We start from the raw sequence: 19,641 nt of genomic DNA on the forward strand, positions 1-19,641 counted from the left end.
TTATACACCACAGCACAGGGGAAGTGCCCTGCAGGTCCTCACCATGCCAGGGACTATCCAAAATGGCCAAGCGGAAGAATTCCCCTCAGAAGAATCTCCAGGAAATAACAACAGCTAATGAGCTGATCAAAAAGGATTTAAATAATATAACAGAAAGTGAATTTAGAATAATAGTCATAAAATTAATCGCTGGGCTTGAAAACAGTATAGCTGACGGCAGAGAATCTCTTGCTACAGAGATCAAGGGACTAAGGAACAGTCACGAGGAGCTGAAAAACGCTTTAAACGAAATGCATAACAAAATGGAAACCACCACGGCTCGCATTGAAGAGGCAGAGGAGAGAATAGGTGAACTAGAAGATAAAGTTATGGAAAAAGAGGAAGCTGAGAAAAAGAGAGATAAAAAAATCCAGGAGTATGAGGGGAAAATTAGAGAACTAAGTGATACACTAAAAAGAAATAATATACGCATCATTGGTATCCCAGAGGAGGAAGAAAGAGGGAAAGGTGCTGAAGGGGTACTTGAAGAAATAATAGCTGAGAACTTCCCTGAACTGGGGAAGGAAAAAGGCATTGAAATCCAAGAGGCACAGAGAACTCCCTTCAGACGTAACTTGAATCGATCTTCTGCACGACATATCATAGTGAAACTGGCAAAATACAAGGATAAAGAGAAAATTCTGAAAGCAGCAAGGGGTAAACGTGCCCTCACATATAAAGGGAGACCTATAAGACTCGTGACTGATCTCTCTTTTGAAACTTGGCAGGCCAGAAAGAATTGGCACGAGATTTTCAGGGTGCTAGACAGAAAAAATATGTAGCCGAGAATCCTTTATCCAGCAAGTCTGTCATTTAGAATAGAAGGAGAGATAAAGGTCTTCCCAAACAAACAAAAACTGAAGGAATTTGTCACCACTAAACCAGCCCTACAAGAGATCCTAAGGGGGACCCTGTGAGACAAAGTACCAGAGACATCACTACAAGCATAAAACATACAGACATCACAATGACTCTAAACCCATATCTTTCTATAATAACACTGAATGTAAATGGATTAAATGCGCCAACCAAAAGACATAGGGTATCAGAATGGATAAAAAAACAAGACCCATCTATTTGCTGTCTACAAGAGACTCATTTTAGACCCGAGGACACCTTTAGATTGAGAGTGAGGGGATGGAGAACTATTTATCATGCTACTGGAAGCCAAAAGAAAGCTGGAGTAGCCATCCTTATATCAGACAAACTAGACTTTAAATTAAAGGCTGTAACAAGAGATGAAGAAGGACATTATATAATAGTGACAGGGTCTATCCATCAGGAAGAGCTAACAATTATAAATGTCTATGCGCCAAATACCGGAGCGCCCAAATATATAAAACAATTACTCATAAACACAAGCAACCTTATTGATAAGAATGTGGTCATTGCAGGGGACTTTAACACCCCACTTACAGAAATGGATAGATCATCTAGACACACGGTGAAAAGAAACAAGGGCCCTGAATGAGACATTGGATCAGATGGACTTGACAGATATATTTAGAACTCTGCATCCCAAAGCAACAGAATATACTTTCTTCTCGAGTGCACATGGAACATTCTCCAAGATAGATCATATACTGGGTCACAAAACAGCCCTTCATAAGTTTACAAGAATTGAAATCATACCATGCATACTTTCAGACCACAATGCTATGAAGCTTGGAATCAACCACAGAAAAAAGTCTGGAAAACCTCCAAAAGCATGGAGGTTAAAGAACACCCTACTAACGAATGAGTGGGTCAACCAGGCAATTAGAGAAGAAATTAAAAAATATATGGAAACAAACGAAAATGAAAATACAACAACCCAAATGCTTTGGGACGCAGCAAAGGCAGTCCTGAGAGGAAAATACATTGCAATCCAGGCCTATCTCAAGAAACAAGAAAAATCCCAAATACAAAATCTAACAGCACACCTAAAGGAAATAGAAGCAGAACAGCAAAGGCAGCCTAAACCCAGCAGAAGAAGAGAAATAATAAAGATCAGAGCAGAAATAAACAATATAGAATCTAAAAAAACTGTAGAGCAGATCAACGAAACCAAGAGTTGGTTTTTTGAAAAAATAAACAAAATTGACAAACCTCTAGCCAGGCTTCTCAAAAAGAAAAGGGAGATGACCCAAATAGATAAAATCATGAATGAAAATGGAATGATTACAACCAATCCCTCAGAGATACAAACAATTATCAGGGAATACTATGAAAAATTATATGCCAACAAACTGGACAACCTGGAAGAAATGGACAAATTCCTGAACACCCACACTCTTCCAAAACTCAATCAGGAGGAAATAGAAAGCTTGAACAGACCCATCACCAGCGAAGAAATTGAATCGGTTATCAAAAATCTCCCAACAAATAAGAGTCCAGGACCAGATGGCTTCCCAGGGGAGTTCTACCAGACGTTTAAAGCAGAGATAATCCCTATCCTTCTCAAGCTATTCCAAGAAATAGAAAGGGAAGGAAAACTTCCAGACTCATTCTATGAAGCCAGTATTACTTTGATTCCTAAACCAGACAGAGACCCAGTAAAAAAAGAGAACTACAGGCCAATATCCCTGATGAATATGGATGCCAAAATTCTCAATAAGATACTAGCAAATCGAATTCAACGGCATATAAAAAGAATTATTCACCATGATCAAGTGGGATTCATTCCTGGGATGCAGGGCTGGTTCAACATTCGCAAATCAATCAACGTGATACATCACATTAACAAAAAAAAAAGAGAAGAACCATATGATCCTGTCAATCGATGCAGAAAAGGCCTTTGACAAAATCCAGCACCCTTTCTTAATAAAAACCCTTGAGAAAGTCGGGATAGAAGGAACATACTTAAAGATCATAAAAGCCATTTATGAAAAGCCCACAGCTAACATCATCCTCAACGGGGAAAAACTGAGAGCTTTTTCCCTGAGATCAGGAACACTAGAGGGATGCCCACTCTCACCGCTGTTGTTTACCACAGTGCTGGAAGTTCTAGCATCAGCAATCAGACAACAAAAGGAAATCAAAGGCATCAAAATTGGCAAAGATGAAGTCAAGCTTTCGCTTTTTGCAGATGACATGATATTATACATGGAAAATCCGATAGACTCCACCAAAAGTCTGCTAGAACTGATACATGAATTCAGCAAAGTTGCAGGATACAAAATCAATGTACAGAAATCAGTTGAATTCTTATACACTAACAATGAAGCAACAGAAAGACAAATAAAGAAACTGATCCCATTCACAATTGCACCAAGAAGCATAAAATACCTAGGAATAATCTAACCAAAGATGTAAAGGATCTGTATGCTGAAAACTATAGAAAGCTTATGAAGGTAATTGAAGAAGATTTAAAGAAATGGAAAGACATTCCCTGCTCATGGATTGGAAGAATAAATATTGTCAAAATGTCAATACTACCCAAAGCTATCTACACATTCAATGCAATCCCAATCAAAATTGCACCAGCACTCTTCTCGAAACTAGAACAAGCAATCCTAAAATCCCTATGGAACCACAAAAGGCCCCAAATAGCCAAAGTAATTTTGAAGAAGACCAAAGCAGGAGGCATCACAATCCCAGACTTTAGCCTCTACTACAAAGCTGTCATCATCAAGACAGCATGGTATTGGCACAAAAACAGACACATAGACCAATGGAATAGAATAGAAACCCCAGAACTAGACCCACAAACGTATGGCCAACTCATCTTTGACAAAGCAGGAAAGAACATCCAATGGAAAAAAGACAGTCTCTTTAACAAATGGTGCTGGGAGAACTGGACAGCAACATGCAGAAGGTTGAAACTAGACCACTTTCTCACACCATTCACAAAAATAAACTCAAAATGGATCAAGGACCTGAATGTGAGACAGGAAACCATCAAAACCTTAGAGGAGAAAGCAGGAAAAGACCTCTCTGACCTCAGCCGTAGCAATCTCTTACTCGACACATCCCCAAAGGCAAGGGAATTAAAAGCAAAAGTGAATTACTGGGACCTTATGAAGATAAAAAACTTCTGCACAGCAAAGGAAACAACCAACAAAACTAAAAGGCAACCAACGGAATGGGAAAAGATATTTGCAAATGACATATCGGACAAAGGGCTAGTATCCAAAATGTATAAAGAGCTCACCAATCTCCACACCCAAAAAGCAAATAACCCAGTGAATAAATGGCAGAAAACATGAATAGACACTTCTCTAAAGAAGACATCCGGATGGCCAACAGGCACATGAAAAGATGTTCAGCGTCGCTCCTCATCAGGGAAATACAAATCAAAACCACACTCAGGTATCACCTCACGCCAGTCAGAGTGGCCAAAATGAACAAATCAGGAGACTATAGATGCTGGCGAGGATGTGGAGAAACGGGAACCCTCTTGCACTGTTGGTGGGAATGCAAATTGGTGCAGCCGCTCTGGAAAGCAGTGTGGAGGTTCCTCAGAAAATTAAAAATAGACCTACCCTATGACCCAGCAATAGCACTGCTAGGAATTTATCCAAGGGACACAGGAGTACTGATGCATAGGGGCACTTGTACCCTAATGTTCATAACAGCACTCTCAACAATAGCCAAATTATGGAAAGAGCCTAAATGTCCATCAACTGATGAATGGATAAAGAAATTGTGGTTTATATACACAATGGAATACTACGTGGCAATGAGAAAAAATGAAATATGGCCTTATGTAGCAACGTGGATGGAACTGGAGAGTGTGATGCTAAGTGAAATAAGCCATACAGAGAAAGACAGATACCATATGGTTTCACTCTTATGTGGATCCTGAGAAACTTAACAGGAAACCATGGGGGAGGGGAAGGAAAAAACAAAAAAAGAGGTTAGAGTGGGAGAGAGCCAAAGCATAAGAGACTGTTGAGAACTGAGAACAAACTGAGGGTTGATGGGGGGTGGGAGGGGGGAGAGGGTGGGTGATGGGTATTGAGGAGGGCACCTTTTGGGATGAACACTGGGTGTTGTATGGAAACCAATTTGACAATAAATTTCATATATAAATAAAAAAAATAAAATAAAATAAGAGTAACCCCACACACAAAGAAAGGTCATCAAAATTCAGTGCTATTTTTAAAAATACATTTGAGAACAATATGTATAATATAGCCCCATTTATAAAGGAGAAAATATATGTGCGTGGATATAAGCTTACATATAAAACTTTGAGAATGGTTATTTTTTACATGGGAGAAGAGTAAGATTTTCAGTGTTCTTTCTAATTCTCAGTACAATTTGTATCTTGGGTTAATGAATATACAATAACATATTAACATGCTAATAAACTCATATAAACACTTGATAATAGCTTGAATGTTCACCTTTCCCATGAGAATTTGGGTTTCAAATAGTAACTAAAGGAATTGACTGAAGGTCCAGGTAAGCAAGGGAGAAATATGATATGTGTCTCTAAAACCATGCAGTATAGGTGGCCACTTTTTATCTAGTTGCAAATTAGTCTTTCTCCCATAGTGTTTGGCATTAAATGGATGAAAGATAGATCTTCAGAAAAAAGTACAGTTTTTATAAATACAATAATAAAATATATTTACAATTAACAAATCCATGAAGTTAGTATAGAAATCTGTAAGTCAATAGTGGATTTTTACAATTGTCACAATGTTTATCATAATATCTAACATATATTGAGCACTTGCTAGGCCCCTGACATGATGTAATCATTTTATATGCACTACCTCATTTAATTCTTTAAACAAGATAGGAGATAGGTTCTATTATTTCTCCATTTTAAAATAGTTAGTTGCTCTTAGAGAACTTAAGTAATTTAGCCAAGTAAGTAATATAACTAGCATGGAATTCTCTCCTAGGTCTCTATGACTCTGGAATTCAAATTGTTAATTATTCTTCTATACAGATTCCAAAAGCATTAAACATTATATATGACATAGAGGGTGGGCTTTTATATAAGTCCCATGTTGACAAGTATATTGTTTCTGTTGTGCAATGTTATATCACTAGAACTAGGGATAAAGTATATATTTGGTTTATATTTGCCAAACATTTATGTGTTTTATATACACATAAATGAAAGGCTAATGATCTGCATGTAAAATTAACTCCTTTGTCTTCACAAAACCAGATCACCTCTCAGGATGCTATTAAGTGGTTTCCTTCTTTGAGTATTTGGCTGGAAAGATCTCTTAAGATACTTCCTGTTTAATAATTTTAACATTCTAGGAAATGTTGTTTATTAGTTCTAGAGAAATAGCCCATAACAAAAGATTAACTAAATTTTTCCAAAACTAAAGACAAACTGGATTTTCCACTCATGAATGGAGAGAGTCCAAGTGGAAGAGTGCTGAAAAACAGCTTCAAAACAGTATGTTCCCCTTTGCATCCTTCTCTGGGTCATAAAGAAACATGCTGAGAGTGCTGACTTTGAAGAGCTCCCAAGATAGCTTTCCAGATGACCTCTTGGTCACAAGGACCTGTTATTTTGAAAGTCATAAGTACCATGGAGAGCAAAGGGAGTGACTGGAATTTCCTTTCTTGATTGGTGCATTATTCTGAGAAGAGCTGGATACAGATCATTCAGCCTCAGAGGGAGGGAGAACAACTCCTGGTGTTGCCTAATTTACAAATCCTAAATCTAATTAATCTTTCAGAACTCTAACGAACTTCCCAAACTGAAGAAAATAAGAATTTCTATATTTGTGACAAGAAAATAATAAAGGAAAATCTGGAATTTATGTGTCAGTGCACACTGACATTATGCACAGTGCCTGCTACTAACAGATTAATTTTTCTAATGCATAGTTGGGGGAAAATTAAACCATTTCTCTGCTTAAGCACACTGCTTATGTGTCTCACTTCTTAAACTCATTAGCATTGAATTCTGAGCCCTCTACTTGTCTCTGTCTAGCATTATCTCTCACCACTATGTTATATCAATTCTTTGGTCCAGACAAAACAAGTTATTAGCCTCTATTCTAAAGTGAATTTCAAGGCACAACATTAACACCTAGCATTTATCAAGCATTTACTATGTGCTAAATATTCTGCTAAATGCTTTATGTAGGTTATCTCACTTAACCTCATGACTCTATGAGGTAAATCCCATTTTATAGATAAAGATATTGAGGTATACAGAGGGTAAGTACCCTGCCCAAGTTCACACAGCTGTTAGTGGTAAACTGAAACTTAAACTTCAGCAGTTTAACTCCCCATTGCTTTAACTATTACCTTCCTCTCATAGAAATAAAATGGTCTAGACCCTTAGTTTTATTCTTTGGCCAACATATGGCATTGCAATAATAAGATGAGTAGACTATTTTTTCCTATCTCAAGAAGTTGGAAGATTTATAGATATCATGTGAATTTAGTTCATTCAATCATTTGGCAAGTGTTTAATGAGTACCTTCTATGTGTAGGCACTGTTTTAGGCACTGAAGATACATTAGTGAAGAAAATAGAAATCCTTGACTTCATGTAACCTATATTTTAGTACATTGTAGTTCCTCATATTTTACCAAAGGGACCCAAGTCAGTCTGGGTGGCATAGAAAAGCTTTTGTCCTTGGCAAGGGACAAGCAGACATATAGCTAACTTTTCTCTTTCTTGGAGTCTGATCACTCAGACAAAGAGACATAGTTTCTGGAGGTGAAAATGAGGTTTAATAACCAAGAGCTACCAATCTTTCATATTACAGGGGCCATCTGGGAAAGGTAGCAGAAAGTGGGTCAGGAGGTGACTGTGGTACACTAAAGAGTACTTATGCATTCTATAAAGGCAAGCCCTTCTCAGCTGTCATGGGCTGTCACCATCCTGGAATGTAGACTAGTGTTGTAAAGCTACCAGTATTTCAAGAGAAGACAGAAATCTCATTTTTTCGGTGAGTGAGATATTTAATTTTTTAAATTTTGGAAAATTAATTCGAAGTAAAAACAACAAAATACAAACCCCAAAACTCTGTGTCAATTTAAAATGACCATCTATTTTAAGGCTCAATAATGTGTCACAAATACTGCAAGATTTCACTTATATGGGGTATTTAAACTAGTCAAACTCATAGAATCCAAATTTAGAATTATAGTTGCCAGGGACTAAGGGGAAAAGAGAATGGGGTATTACTAATCAATGGGAATGAAGTCTCAATTATGCCAGGAGAATGATTTCTAGAGCTCTGTTGTATAACATTACTCTAAAGTTAACAATATTGTATCATACACTTAAAAATTTGTTAAGAGGGTAGAAATCATAGTGTTTTTACCACAATAGAAAGTTGTATCTTACTGTGTGTGTGTGTGTGTGTATGTGTGTGTTGAGGTGGGGTAATTAGAAAGGTTCTAGCAGTTAGCACTGTGATTGTTCTAGAAGAATGTATCAACAGAGGCTTCTATCTAAACCTAGTAGAATATAGAATGTAGGAGGCCAGGGACCTTGCAAAAGATCCTAAAAAAAAAAAAAAAAAAAAAAAGGACAGAAGAAATGAAATCACTACAAAAAGAGGTGCAAGGAAAATTTGACAAAAGAATCAGGAGCAATGTCAAAATCAGCATGTATCTTTTTGCAATAACATCACATAAAATTTATTTCAGCCAATGCCACTTCCCTTCAGGCTCTCTGCAGCTTGCTGACTTGCTCTGAGATAGAGAACAAGCAGGTCATTTCTTCTTTGTCCTGGAGCTTTAGTGGGGACAAACTTTTCCTTTGAAACTTCAGAGACAGGAATAAAGAAAGCCTAAGCTGGCAAAGGAGAAGTTCTACTTCACCTACCCATCGGTCAGGAGTCAGGATCTTGGGCACTGCTGTTCTCTTGGCATGGTTTATTGTACCTATTATCTATCTATCTATCTATCTATCATCTATCACCTGTGTATTTATGTGTCAACAACATTTAACATGAGATCTACCAACTTAACAAAATTTTTAAATGTTTTTATTTATTTATTTTGAGAGAGAGAGAGAGCACAAGTGGGAGAGAGGGAAAGAGAGAGAGGAGATGATTTGTCATCTATTGCAATTGTAGTTAGCATAAGTTTTGGTCATTAATTTAACTGAAAAATTTATTTTTTTATTTTTTAAAAGTGTATTTATTTATTTTGAGACAGAAAGAGAGCACGAGCTGGGAAGGTACAGAGAGGGAGAGAGAATCCCAAGCAGGCTCTGGGCTTGTCAGTACAGAACCTGATGTGAGGCTCGATCCCATGAACCATGAAATCATGACCTGAGTCAAAATCAAGAGTCAGACACTTACTGTCTCAGCTACCCAGGCACCCCTGAAACATTTATTTTTATAAAAGCGTCAAAAATAAAGTCATATGCATATTTTAATGAGAAAAAAAAAAGGTCTTGTTCAAGACACATCACTAACTATTTCCTTGGCCAAAAATGTTAATGTTCTCAAGTAGCAAGATCATTGACCAATACCCTACTGAAATATAAGTAGTAATCACTATCATCCAGAGTCTTAACAGATTCCCTGGTAGTTTATAAGGTTCAGTGTTTTTAGGCTCTTGAATTTTGATAGAATGCATCAGTTTTGATAGAATGCATCATTTTTTATTTTTGATAGAAAAAAATTAGTTAATTGTATTCAAAGTTACCATAAGACATTCAAAAAATCTAAATAGTTTTATGGAAACATAATCCATATACTATATAATTCACTCACTTAAAGAGTACAAATTAATGGTTTTTTATTATATTCACAGAGGTTTGAAACCATCCCTACAATCTAAGATTAGAACATTTTCATTACCATCAAAAGAAACTCTGTGCCTAGCAGAACAATCACTTCCCCACCCCCTGCCTTCACCTAGCCCCCAGAAACCATGAATCAGTTTTCTGTCTCTGTGGATTTGCCTATTCTGGATATTTCATATAGAAAGGAACATACATTATGTGGTCTTTTGAGTCCGGCTTCTTTCAATTAGCATAAGTTTTCAAGTTTTATTCATGTATTAGTATTTTATTCTTTTTATAGTTGAATAATATCCCATTGTATGCACATACCACATTTTGCTTATCTATTCATCCACTTACGGACATTTTATTTGTTTCCACTTTTTGGCTATTATGGTGCTGTGAACATTCATGTAAAAGTTTTTGTGTGAACATATGTTTTTAATTTTTTTGAGTATATACTTAAGAGTAGAATAGTAATAGTATAGTAGAATGAATATAGTAATATAGGAGAATATAGTAAGATAATAAATAGTAATATAGTAGAATAAGTAGCCAAGATATGGAAGCAACCCAAGTGTCCATTAATAGATGAATGGATAAAGAAAATGTGATATGTATATATACAATGGAATACTACTCAACCATAAGGCATATTTGATATCAGCTCAGCCACTCGTATAACCCCCAGATGCAAAAGACTTCCATCCTGCTAATTATCCCTTACATTTATATTACATTTAAGATTTACTGAATGTTTTCAAGTATATGATCTCATCCAAACCTAATGATAATCTGGCAGGTATAATGTACCTCATCGTGATTGATTTTTGATAGAAAATCAATCTGACTTTGAGAGGCTAAAGGACTTGCCTTGGGCCACATGGGTGTTGGAGTTAGACCTTGAACTCATGACTTCTGACTCTAGATTCAGGGTTATTCTCATTGCCCCAGGCTACTGTGAGACCTTATTTATCTTTTCATCCTGACACTGCCTTTTGCTTGTCATCATATATAAAGCCATGGTACATTCTGCCATAGAAATCACTTTAAAATGTATCAATGTGCTTTTAAATGCTACTTGGATCATTTTTCTACCACCTAGAAGCTAAGTAATGAAAATTAAAAAACCCACAAGGACTTTGTGAAGACTCCAGCGTATTTATTGGTTATAATTTAGTTTGGATATATACTATTCTCCAGTCATCTAATCAATAAAAAGTGTTTAAAATAACTGATTAATAGATAAACATATTGGCATTTTCAACCTAGTTACTGACTGGCCTAGATTGAGTATTTGGCCTAGTTATAGTGTAGTAGTCATTAAAGTGCTCACAAAAATTCTACCAGAAAATGTATTCAATGATCCATCTGTGTTTGGTAAAGAGGAAATTATACAAATTTAGGAAAGTACATGAAGGAAAGATTTAAGAGCATGAACTCTAGAGTCAGGGAGACCTGGGTTTGAGTCCAAACTAAGCTCTAAGCCATTTACTAGCTGTATGTCTTTAAGCAAATGCTTAGCCTCTCTAAACCTCAGTGTCCTCATCCATAAAATACAGATGACAATTTCTCCTACCTTGAATGTTTATTGTGGGTATTAAATGAGTCAATTCAAGTAATGGAATTATAGCATTAGCTAGTATATCAAAAATTTCAGGAAATAAGTGTTAATTACTGTTATGGTTATTATTATTTATTATCTCTAATTTAAGTTCCCTCATTATTTTCTTCAACCATAAAGAATGGTTAAAGAACCTATTCAGCTCCTTGTGTTGGTATCAATTTTTTTTTGAAAATTTTTTTAAAAGTTTATTTATTTTTGAGACGAAGAGATAGTGTGAGCAGGAGAGGGGCAGAGAGAGAGAGAGAGGGAGACACAGAATGCGAAACAGGTTCTAGACTCTGAGCTGTCAGCACAGAGCCCAACACAGGGCTCAAACTCATCGGCGGTGAGATAATGACCTCGGCTGAAGACAGACACCCAGCTGACTGAGGCACCCAGGCGCTCCATGATGGTACCAAAGTTAATGGGATAATTCAGAGAAAGCATTTATCACTCAGTGATTTGCAGAGCCTAAACACTTAATAAATATCCCCTACTATATTAGACACCTCCTGTGCCCCATCTCGTATCTTCTTGGCTTGTCTTCTACTCCAGTCATTGCTAGGCAACTTACTTCATGTTGAAGCAGCCTCATAGCACCTCACCCACCTTAACCACAGCTGCGTTGTGTTTCTCACTTTCTGAGCCTTGATTTTTTTTTTTTGAGCCTTGATTTACTATGTGGCAGAGTTGAGGGATATGTATATATATGTATGTGTGTGTATATATATATATACACACACACACACACACACATACATATACATATGTATATGTATATGTATATATATATATGTATGAATCTGTATATATATATGTATGAATCTTTTAGCACTGGTGTATGTGCAAATATGGAAATTTAAGAGAGTTAACACCCCCCAGGGAGCTTCCCAATGAAGGATTGAAGGTGGTAGACAACCCTGTCTTCTTCCATCCCTCAGGTGGACAGTGTAGTTGCATTTTATATAGCTCTTCAGAGGTCTTTGCAGGATTGAGCCAAGTTTCCCACAGCAGTGGCAGCTAGATAACACATCTTTCCTCTCATACCCAATTTTAATCCTTCCAATGCCCAACTGCTGTTTCCTGGGATCACTTTCTAAATAAGCTACTCGCACAGAAGTGCTTGTCTCCAGTTGTGCTTTCAGGGGAACACAGAATTTTATAATACGTGGCATGAACCCTAGTGAAGTAAATAAACCTTGTCTTTTAGGTTCTTTCTTCTAATAATTATATTAAGGGCTTTTCATAGTATAAGGAGAAGACTGTTAAAATGGATCTTGAAGGTAATTTACACTAATCTGTTAAATGTTTCTAGACTCTCTTTCAATGATCGTAAGTAGTATTTTAGCCCAGGGGTTGGCAAACTTTTTCTGCAAAGGGACTGATAGTAAGCATTTTTGGCTTTGCAGGCCTGGTGTTCTCTGTTGAAACTACTTGACTCCATTGTTATAGCACAAAAGCAGTCAAAGATGATAAGGAAATGAATGGGTATGGCTGTGTTTCAACAAATCTTTATTTACATGTGGCAGGTCTAGATTTGCAAAATAGAGATGGTATAATTTCAACATTTTTAGGCAGATATGTTAAAAAGTTGTTAAGTTTTTTAAATTTAATTTTTTATGTTTATTTATTTTTGAGAGAGATAGAGTGTGAGTGGGGGAGGGGCTGAGGAAAAGGGAGACACGGAATCTGAAGCTGGCTCCAGACTCTGAGCTTGTCAGCATAGAGCCCCATGAGGGATCTGAACTGGAACCATGAGATCATGACCTGACCTGAAGTCAGATACTTAACCAAGTGAGCCACCCAGTCTCCCCTAATAAATTATTAAGTTTTTTAAGTGCTAAAGATGTTAGTCTCAAAACATTTACTTTTTGAGTAAAAAAAACAATAACTGTAAATGTCTTCATATATTTCTATTCCTTCTTCCCCCTCCTCCACCACCCCCGGCCCCTCATGCAGGTAACCTGACTCTCGGAAAGGTCCAAGTTGAAATCTGAGGACCTATTCACTGATAATAATTGCATTCATGAGTGCCTACTCTGTCTCAGGCTTGTAGTAAGTCCTTTTATGCCTTAGTTCATTTATTTTGAAAAGAAACTGAGGTTAAAGAGGCTGTAGGCAATCTGCCTATCTCCTCACAGCAAGTAACTGACAAAGTGAGAGTCAGACCCAACTCCATCTCTAAAGTACACCCTCTTAGGACCACAGGATGGATTATAGTATATTTGTAAAGCTAATAGTACTATTTGATGGTGTAGCAAGTTATATCTAGATATATGAAGTCTAAACCAGGAGTGGAGACAAAAATGAGCATGGCTAAGAAAACTATATCTACCATTCTCTGTCAAAATATTTAACATGTTTTAGCAGTAAATAGCCAATTGCACAACTTTAAAAATATCTAAAATATGTTATTGCTGTCATGTAGAACACAGTCTTAGTTATGCTGTAGTAATTTTTTAAATTGGATTTTCATTGTTAGCTCCTTGGGATTAGTCCAAGAATGAAGCAAAGCATGAAATTTTATATATGGACATTTACATCATTCATATCCATACTAAGAATGTATTTACAGCAGTTGACAACTGTCACTGCATTAGCAGCTAATTAGAAGGGCAATACATTAAAAAAAAAAAAGAACAATCTGCTCTATAATTTACGAGGACTTAGCTTTATGTACTAGTTTTTTTTTTTAATGATATACTAGTTCTTTACTTGTATAAATAATATAGACTTTCTGGCTAAACAAGCAACTATTTTTATGGCATTTAAAATATTCAACTTATTTAAACTAAAACAACAACAACAACATTTCATCCATGTCTCCCATCACCCACCCTCTGCTCTGGCAGTCACGTCTGTTCTCTGTCTATGAGCTATGAGCTTGGTCTTGTTTTTGTTGGTGTTTTTCTTTCTCCCCTCCCCCTCCCTGCCTTTTTAAAGATTCCTCATATAAGAAGAATAGGTCATACAGTATTTGTCTTTGTTTGACTTATCTCACTTAGCAAAAGGCCCTCAAGTTCTATCCGTATTGTTGCAAATAGCAAGATTTCATTCTTTTTTATGGCTAAATACTATTCCATGTATATATATACCACATCTTCTTTATACATTCATCCATAGATGGGCCTTTAGGTTGTTGGCATACCTTGGCCATTGTAAATAATGCTGCAATGAATGGGGGGGGCATATATATCTTTGTAAGTTAGTGTTTTCATTTTCTTTGGATAAATACCCAGAAACTGAAGTGTTGGATCATATGGTAGTTCTATTTTCAATTTTTTTTTAAATCTCCATACTGTTTTCCATAGTCACTGGACCAATCTACATTCCTACCAACAGTGCATAAGGGTTCCCTTTTCTCTACATCTTTGCCAACACTTTTTATTTCCTGTCTTTTTAAAAACTTTTTTTTTAAGTTTATTTATTTTTGAGACACAGAGAGAGTGCAGGAGGGGCAGAGAGAGAGGGACAGAGAGAAAATTCCAAGCAGGTTTCACACCAACAGCATAGAGCCTGACATGGAGCTTCAACACACAAACCATGAGATAATTACCTGAGCCAAAACCAAGAGTCAGATACTCAACCCAGTCAGACAAGAAGGTGCCACCCCTTGTCTTTTTGATAGTAGCCAGTATAACAGGTATCAGGTGATATCTCATTGTGGCTTTGGTTTTTATTTTCCTGGTGATTAATAATGTTGAGCATCTTTCCATGTACCTGTTGGCTATCCATATGTCTTCTTAGAAAAAATGTCTACTCATATCTGCCTATTTTTTAATTGGATTGCTTGTTTTATTATTATTATTTTATTATTATTATTTTCTATTGAATTATAGAGTTCTTTATATATTTTGGATATTAACCCCTTATCAGATATGACTTACAAATAATTTCTCCCATTCAGTAGTTTGCTTTGTCATTTTGTTGATGTTTGCTGTGCAGAAGCTTTTTAGTTTGATGTAAACACACTTTTTCTTCTTACTTTTGTTACTTTTTTTGTTTTATGGGTCAGATACAAAAAAACATTGTCAAGACCTATGTCCAGGAGCTCATTGCCTGTGAAGGAAGCTGTTTTTGAACATTGTAAATGATCGCAGGTTTTAATCACTGTTTAAATAAAAGAAAGATAGCAATAAAGATTAAGTGCCACAAATCTAAGTGGACAAACCATTGTTATTGGATTTCTATAGACACTACCTTCAATCCACATTGAACTGTTATACTGCCAGACCAAAGGGATGCACAGCTGGGGTGGGAGTCTATAGCTGATTCTAGATAAACATTAAGTTCAGCCATGGAACAGAGAATGTGAAGGCAAATGAAGAACAAAGCAGAGTGCTCCTTTGCCATTTGCCATTTGGTCTTTGAAGTGGAAGAAGGATAAGCTAACCATTACATAACATATGAGGTTTGGTTTGAACTGAAAATTTGAACAAACTTCAAATCTCAGAAAAACAGCAAAATGGGTAGCTGGATTCAGTCACATTGTGACCAGAACAACAACAACAATAGGGGTGAAATGTCTTCTTGAAATGTCTTCTCAAATGTCTTCTTGAAAAAGAAGATCTGCATGTAAAGGGGAATATAGACTAGGAGACGATAAATTGGTTTGAAGAAATATAGAAATATGGATAATTTTTTCTTGAACTACAAGATTTTCATATTGCTTTGCGCTCTTAGAAATTATCCAAGAAATAATCTTCACCATTTCTAGATCAGATTTTAAGACTTGGTCTGTGTTAAAGCATCTAAAATCAGTATGAACTCATGAACTCAATTGTTCATTCATTTATTCAACAAATAGAAATCTTCAGTTTGTTGCCCTTCTCATCACAACTTTAAAATTTTGTTTTAGTATACATATCCTCTTTAGTGCACATACCCAGGTGATATGGGTGGGTTGCACCACTATCCCCTAACTTCAAGAGTGTCCCAGGTCAACTTAAGCCAATCAACAAAATCCATATACCTTGACACCAAGGTTGATTCAGGAATGGGTAAGCATAGCCAGTTAAAACATAAGAAGATACTGGGCATCTTGGAAATGGGATTTTCCTCTCTCTTCCATGGCAGCAACTAGAAGAGATTCTTTGTCTCTCTGGTGGTGTTATATTAAGATGGGGACCCCGGAAACACTGAAGCCATTATGCTGCCAAGAGAAGACACATGGGTTCAATGGGTTTGAACCACTGAATCAGGCTCTTCCCCAGTCAGAACACTTTCTGGAGATTTTGGTTTTGTGACTTAATGAACTCTCTTTATTGCTTAAGTCTGTTTGATCTGGGTTTATTTTTGTCACTTATTTATAAGAATGTTTGTAGAGTAAAAGTACATTGTGTCAGGTTCTAAAGAACCAAGACAAGTAAGACTATGCTCTGTTTTCAGGAGAAATCCTATGTCATGGAAATACAACTTCTGAGCTGTTGTATTGATAAAGACCCAGATACTTTCAGGTAAGAGACTGGAGCACTAGAAGAAATTTCCTGAATTAGTTTTTAAAAAGGGAAATTATAAGAGAAAAGAAAAGAAAGAAATGTTTTCCAGGGTGGGGCAAGATACAGAAATGAATAACAAAAGCCTGTGCTACCCCCATGCATAGATAGAAAAATAAACCAAAAAATCACCTGAAAGTTTGAAAAGTTTATCTGATGCAAATCAAACCAGTTTCTATGGAAAATTCATGTGTGCGTACACACACACACACACACACACACACACACTGAAGGCTTATTGTGCAGAATTGAGGATATTTGGGTAATGTCCACAGCCTCTTAGAGCATAGAGCATGCTCCTTCCTCCTATGAATAATAGTGAACGAGATGTCTGTCCAGAATTAATCAGATTGGTGTCAAGGATGAGTTACAAACCCAGCAACATCTAAGATATCAACTGTATTATCTTTATCCTTAAGAACAATTTAAGTCGTTAAAAATAGATTGACTGTATTTTGAGCTCATAGCTATATTCAATTACATCTGCTGTCACAGAAAAAGTAGCTGAGATTCTTAACCTTTCTTTTTCAAAAGAGTAAAAGCACCTCCTGGCAAGACCAGGAATGGTTCTTTTTACTTAACACAGAATTGAGATTTATGGTGCTAGGTTATATAAAAGAAAAAGGAAAATAAATGTATTTGTCTTCTGGCTATAAAGAATGATCTCTTGTGGATTTAGCTTTGGACTTCTACATACAAAATAGGTATGTGTGTTACAGAACATAAAACTCAAACTCTAATGTGCATACACATCACGTGGGAATCATATTGAAATGCAGATTCAGATTCAGGAGATCTAAGTTGGGCCTTAGATCTGCATTTTTGACAAGATCCCCAATGATGCTGGTGCTTCCAGGTCCATGGACCATACTTTCAGAAGCAAAGATGTAGAGTGAAGAGCTGAGTTACATAGGATGCAAGAAGTCTAGGTCTAGTTCCAGCTCCATCCTTAAACAGTTGTGAGACCTTGCTACTATCACTTAGACTTTGAATACTCCTTATATATAAAATGATGAAGTTGGATTCAGTCATTTCAAGATCCGTGACAAACCTAATCCAACAGGAAAAGGAGGTTTTATATATTATGTATGGTGTTTTAAAATCTTCTCTATATACTTTTCTTTGCTCTTTTCCCTCATGGAAGGTGTCATCTACCACACCAGCAACATGACTATTGTCCTTGGCTCTTCTTTCTCCACCACCCCCCTATATTCAGTCAATCATCAAGTATCATCCAGTTCCTTACTAAATAATTGTAGGCTCTTTCTTTTGTTATTCCCACTGGTACAACTAAAATTCAAGTAACTATCATCTTCCATTTGACCACACTGTAACAGTCTTCTAAAAAGTTTCTATATCCCTTATGTCTCCCTTCCAATCTATTGTTCATTTATTCAGGAAATGGATATTTTTTAATAGTCTGCCTAGTGATATTTCCTGTCTTCTGGGTGTAATTTTTTCTTACACTGCAGCACACCTCTCCTCCTGTCCTCTCAGCCATGTGGTTAGGTGGGTTCCACCTTTGTTCTCATTCCAATATTGAATTTATATATAATCATCTCCAGCCCCTGTATGAAATCTTTCAGAATCTAACTTCCCGCTTTTTGTTAGGATATGGACTGCAGTCTCTATCATGAAACAGGCCATGCATGAGCTCACTCTTGTCCTCTCTCTCTCCCTCTCTTCCCTCTTGCTCTCACATTTTAGTCACACTGGACTCTAAGTTATTTAAAAGCATCATGCTCTTTCTCATCTCAGCTTCTTTGTGCTTGCTCTTCCTTCAGCCTGTATATTTACTCTCCTCCTCCCTGAATCACTGAATCCCCACTGGTGAATTATTTTGCTGAGCCCAGCTAAAATGTCACTTCCTGATTCCCAAGGTTAATTTAGGTCAGGACTCTGAGATTAAATGTGCCAGAATGTATGTGCACTCGACCTTCATAATGCTTAGTAACACACTTTTAAATATTTGTCTAATGTCTATTTTCACCAGTCGACTACATGCTTGATGAGGACAGGTAACCTATCTTCCTTATACAGGGCTGGGTTTGAGAATATTTGCAACAATTACTAACAGAACTCAAATGGAGAAACTACAGATAACATTTTGGCTTCCCAACTCTGTAAAGTCCAGGTTTTATAGAATATTGGGCAATTCTTGGCTACTTTGGACTCCCTGCCTCCAATTTCTTTTTATGTCAAACTTTCCTTGCATTAATAGCACTTCAAACCAGAGCCCTAGTCATCTTAATACTCTGCTCAAAAGTTACTTTATGGTTCATTATTGCCTATGGAGTAATCCAAAAACTCATAGGCTTAATTCAAGTTTCTCCATAAACTGTCCTATGTACTGCCCAGGCAAATATTCTAATATCTAACCAAATGGAATAATTAGCTGTCTTCCAAACCCCTCTTACATTCCCAGGATCCATGATTTTCTTTCTAATATGCTCCTTTTCTAGAATATTTCTATACACAAGGCTCAACATAAATTCCATTTCATTATTAGTCTTTTTTATACACCCTGGATTAAAAATAATCTCTTCCTCCTTTACATTATTTTAGTAGCTCATCTGTCCCTTCATGCTGGAGGTTTAAAGGAGTCTAATCACCCTTATTCTTTTGTCCCAGTTCTAGCCTCTGAAATGTACACAGGAAGCCAAAAGGGGTAATTAGTAAATGAGGCTTAAAAGCTCATAAATAACAAATCTTTCTAGATAGTTAAATATGACTTAGACCTAAGGGCCGTGCTATTACTCCACACCTTCCCAAGTCTACATCCCATGTGGAAAAAGTTAAGTCTGCTGAGAAGATGCCTATATAGCCAGCTAATTGCAAAACTGTAAC

The sequence above is a fragment of the Puma concolor genome, chromosome A1 (assembly GCF_028749965.1).
Source record: "Puma concolor isolate L17-30 chromosome A1, mPumCon1.1.hap2, whole genome shotgun sequence".
Lineage (NCBI taxonomy): Eukaryota > Metazoa > Chordata > Mammalia > Carnivora > Felidae > Puma > Puma concolor.